Raw genomic sequence first — 5398 nt, 5'->3', positions numbered from 1 at the left:
ACTTCCTGCGGGCTCAGGATGACGCATAGGAATTATTCCCGGCCGTGTGGACGCAGGAGGGGCGCCTCTGCATCCTCTAGGACGTCGTCTTCGCCAGTGCAGCAGTTGTGGGGGCATTGTGGCCCGAGGAGGAATGTAGGGAGTCTGTGAACAGGTAATATCCGTTTGGTATTTATTTCAGGGAGGCACTATTAGTATTATACCCCTGTTGCTACCTGTGCTCCAGAACTCCCTCCGCTAGCGGTGACCTCTTGAGTGACGCCGTACCTGGTAGCTTGCTGTGATACCGTGTCAGAGTTCCCCCAGTGCTATGACCCTCAGCCTAGCACCTTTGGACGCCAACAAGTGTGATGTAACCCTTTGTTCCCTCTATAAACTGTGAGGAGCTATTCTGTAGTTAAAGTGTTTTTGAAGTTGTCTCATATAGAGAACATTTTATTTGCCCCTATCCTAGGGTGTTAATGTTAAAGTTTAGCTTATAATATTAGGTAGTAATTTAAGTGTTTTCTTTCTGTATGTCTACTCCTTCCTTCCTAACCTTATTTAGTTATAGGTAGGTTATTTGGGCCCTTTATTTACTCCTTGTGTTATTTTTCTACTGTCTTAGGGATTTAGTTTTAGAGGTTAGGTAATCCTACTGGATTTAATTTAAAGACTGCATATTTGTCCTATAGTGACAAGGCTGACTGTTGCTTATTTTATTGCTTGGTGTAATAAATATTGTTAAGTTTTCTATCATGCTTTCATCTCAATTGACCTTTATTTATTGGACACTGTATTACTGCCCTCTCTTTCCTGGTGCTTTAAGAACTTGCATCACGGCCCCACAAGGGTCGTAATAATTGGCGACCGTGACAGGATTGAGAGCTCAGGGTGTTCAGTTATTGGGTCTGTGGAACGGCACTCAAGTGAGCGTTTCAGTATTTGTTACCTTTTTGGGTAGTGTTGCCTTCCCCCCCGAATTATTTAATTTTGCATCATGGAGGAATTTACTTTTGATCCGGCAGAGTTTTTGGGGTCGGCTGATTGTTTGAATCATCTGCCGGTTTTGAGTAAGAAACTTTTAATAGTGTGTGCACAGTGGTTGGGTATTGTGGTGAAGTCTTCGGACTCGAAGAAGGAAGTTTTGTCATTAATCAGGAGTAAGGTTACTCAGGATATGGCTGACGCAGAGCATTTGGTTAGCGATAGGGAGGATGATTTAGGAAGTGTTAGTGAAGGGAGTGTGGATATGGATAGAGACAATGTGAGTGTGGCAGCTGGTCTAACCTTGTTTGAGGATCCTCCTCATATCGGTACCCTGTATGAAGGTCCTGCAAACTTTCCCAAAGGTCCCCTTAAAGGTAGTGGGAATTTATCTTATAATCCTTTTTTGTCTCTTAGTTCTGTATCAGTGGAACCTGTCCCCCTTTCTAATGTTTTGGGTGAATCTAAGGAAGACAGAGAATTTAAGTTAATATGTAAATGCATAGAGTTGCGTAAAATTGAGTTTGAGGAAAACGAGAGGGCTAGGCGTCATGAGAGGGAGATGGTAAACCTAGATTTGGAAATGGCTAGGCTACAGAGAGCAAATATGGCTAGCTCACCAAAGGTAGAGGTTAAAGAGAAATTTAATTTAGGTGTGGCACTTAAATTAGTGCCTATGTTTGATGAGAAGAACGTCCCAGAGTTATTTAAGGCGTTTGAGCGTGTGGCTACCAGATTGTCTTGGCCTACAGAGATGTGGACAGTTCTTATCCAGTGTAGGTTGATTGGCAAGGCAATTCGGGTATATAATGCCTTGGAGGAGGGAGTAGCTCGGGACTATCAAAAAGTTAAGAGCTTGGTTTTGAAAGCGTATGACCTGGTCCCTGAGGCCTATCGCCTCAGGTTTTGTAATTACACTAAACACCCTGCACAGTCCTTCGTTGAGTTTGCCCGCATCAAGGAGGAACAGTTCGATGACTGGTTAACCCTTAAACGCCGAAGCGGTAAAAAAAAAAATGTCTCCCGTGTGCCGGAGACGTTTCAGAGTGAGCACGGGAGCGGAAAAAATATTTTTTTCAAAAAATCATAGCGCTCTTAGTTTTAAAGATTAAGAGTTCATTTTTGGCTCCTTTTTTTGTCATTGCCTGAAGTTTAGTATGCAACCATCAGAAATGAAAAAAATTATCATTATCATATATAAATAATGCGATATATGATAGCGCAAAAACGAAATTTCATATATAATTGTATTCAAATCGCGCTGTGCGCAAAACGGTTGAAGGTAACAAGTTACTTTTTTTTTCGTTGTAATGTACACTAAATTGCGATCATTTTGGTATATAAAAAATTTTAAAACGATAAAAGCAACACAGAGAAAATATTATCACAAAATAATGCATGAATTCGTAACGCACAGACGTAAACATATTTTTTTCAAAAATTCACCATAAATCTAAATATTGTCCTAGAGACTTCCAATTTCTTTCAAAATGAAGACAAATGATTGAATATTACTATACTGTAAGAATATTAGCTTACAAATGCAGTTTTCGACCATATCTGACGAGTTAAAGTTGACCGAATGTCGAATTTTTTTTATATATATTTTTTTATATGCAATTATTTCGGAAATAAGAAAAGCTACAAGTTTCAAATATTTTTCGTTTTATTCTACATGAAATTGCGCACATTTTCATATATAAAACTCTATGAAATGCCTTGTATGAAACGGAGCAAATATTCCGAGAATGGGACTTACGCATTTCGGAGATTTGTGGCGGAGAATCCGCGCGCGGAGGGAAGGAAAGTTTTTTTTTAAAAATTCACCATAAATTTAAATATTGTGCTAGAGACTTCGAATTTGTTTCACGATGAAGATAAATGACTGAATATTTACGAGAATGTAGAGTTTATCTTACAATTGCGTTTTTCGACCATTTGCGGTAGAGTCAAATCTTGACCGAACGGGTTTTTTTTCTATTTATCGTGATTTTATGCAAATATTTCGAAAATGAGAAAAGCTACAACCTTCAACTATTTTTTGTTGTATTATACATGAAATTGCGCACATTTTCATTTGACGAGTTAAAGTTGACCGAATGTCGAATTTTTTTTATATATATTTTTTTATATGCAATTATTTCGGAAATAAGAAAAGCTACAAGTTTAAATATTGTGCTAGAGACTTCGAATTTGTTTCACGATGAAGATAAATGACTGAATATTACTAGACTGTAAGAGTTTTATCTTACAATTGCGTTTTTCGACCATTTCGGTAGTCAAATTTGACCGAACGGGGTTTTTTTTCTATTTATCGTGATTTATATGCAAATATTTCGAAAATGAGAAAAGTTACAACCTTCAACTATTTTTTGTTGTATTATACATGAAATTGCGCACATTTTCATATATAAAACGTTATGTAACGGCTAATTTAAAATAAAATGGTGCAAACATTACCACAATCGCACGTATGATTTTTTCGGAAGAGTTACCGCGCGGACGTAAAGAAAATGTTATTTTTTTCATAAATTCACCATAAATCGAAATATTTTGCTAGAGACTTCCAATTTGTTGCAAAATGAAGGTAAATGCTTGAATATTACTAGAATATAAGCGTTTTAGCTTACAATTGCGTTTTTCGACCATTTCGGTAGAGTCAAAATTGACCGAAGGTTGAAAATTTGTCACTTATCATTTTTTATATGAAAATATTTCAAAATTGATAAAAGCTACAACCATGGGTTGTTTTTAGTTGTATTGTGCATGAAATTGCGCACATTTTCATTTGACGAGTTAAAGTTGACCGAATGTCGAATTTTTATTATATATATTTTTTTATATGCAATTATTTCGGAAATAAGAAAAGCTACAAGTTTAAATATTGTGCTAGAGACTTCGAATTTGTTTCACGATGAAGATAAATGACTGAATATTACTAGACTGTAAGAGTTTTATCTTACAATTGCGTTTTTCGACCATTTCGGTAGAGTCAAATTTGACCGAACGGGGTTTTTTTTCTATTTATCGTGATTTATATGCAAATATTTCGAAAATGAGAAAAGTTACAACCTTCAACTATTTTTTGTTGTATTATACATGAAATTGCGCACATTTTCATATATAAAACGTTATGTAACGGCTAATTTAAAATGGTGCAAACATTACCACAATCGCACGTATGATTTTTTCGGAAGAGTTACCGCGCGGACGTAAAGAAAATGTTATTTTTTTCATAAATTCACCATAAATCGAAATATTTTGCTAGAGACTTCCAATTTGTGCAAAATGAAGGTAAATGCTTGAATATTACTAGAATATAAGCGTTTTAGCTTACAATGCAGTTTTTTTCGCCATTTCCGGTAGAGTCAAAAATGACCGAAGGTTGAAAATTGTCACTTATCATTTTTTATATGAAAATATTTCAAAATTGATAAAAGCTACAACCATGGGTTGTTTTTAGTTGTATTGTGCATGAAATTGCGCACATTTTCATATATAAAACTTTATGTAACGGCTAATTTAAAATGGTGCAAACATTACCACAATCGCATGTATGATTATTTTCGGAAGAGTTACCGCGCGGACGTAAGGAAAAAGTTTTTTCATAAATTCACCATAAATCGAAATATTGTGCTAGAGACTTGCAATTAGTTGCAAAATTAAGTTAAATGATTGAATATTACTAAAATATAAAAGTTTTAGCTTACAATTGCGTTTTTCGACCATTTCGGTAGTCAAAGTTGACCGAAGGTTGAAATTTTGGCACTTATCGTTATTTATATGAAAATATCTCAAAACTGATAAAAGCTACAATCATGAGTATTTTTTGTTGTATTCTACATAAAAATGCGCACATTTTCATATATAATAGTCCATGTAACGGCTAATTTAAAATGGTAAAAAAATTATGTAAAAGTGACAAAAAATTTCCGAGATGTGTCAGATACTTTTTAGTGCGGCAAGAAAGAAATTCGCGCTTGCGCGCCTGCATAACGATTGTTAACAAAACAACACCTTGATCCGTGAACTCCCAGCATCTCCCAAGGCGCGTGATTCAAGAGTTTTCGGCTGGTAGGCCTAAAAGTATTTTTCCGCGAATTTTTAAAAAACTTTTGTATGTCGACGTAAAATACGTTCAGTCGGCACCCGAGAGACAAAAAATGTCGACGTAAAATACGTCCAGTCGGCGTTTAAGGGTTAAAGAGTCGGCAGGTCGTCACTTTCGCTGCGTTACACGAACTTCTGCTCCTTGAAGAATTTATGAAAGCCTGTAGCAGGGAGTTGAGGGTACACCTAGAGGAGGTGAAGGCTACTAAAGTGAGTAGTGCCGCTCAGTTGGCGGATGAGTATGTGTTGAATCATCGGTCTGGTAGTGGAAATTTCAAGTATGAAATGTTGAATAACCCTTCGCCTCGCGCCCCCAGTGGTG

The sequence above is a fragment of the Macrobrachium nipponense genome, chromosome 27 (assembly GCF_015104395.2).
Source record: "Macrobrachium nipponense isolate FS-2020 chromosome 27, ASM1510439v2, whole genome shotgun sequence".
Taxonomy (NCBI): Eukaryota; Metazoa; Arthropoda; class Malacostraca; order Decapoda; family Palaemonidae; genus Macrobrachium; species Macrobrachium nipponense.
The sequence above is the reverse complement of the archived record's forward strand: the minus strand, read 5'-3'. Positions refer to the sequence as shown.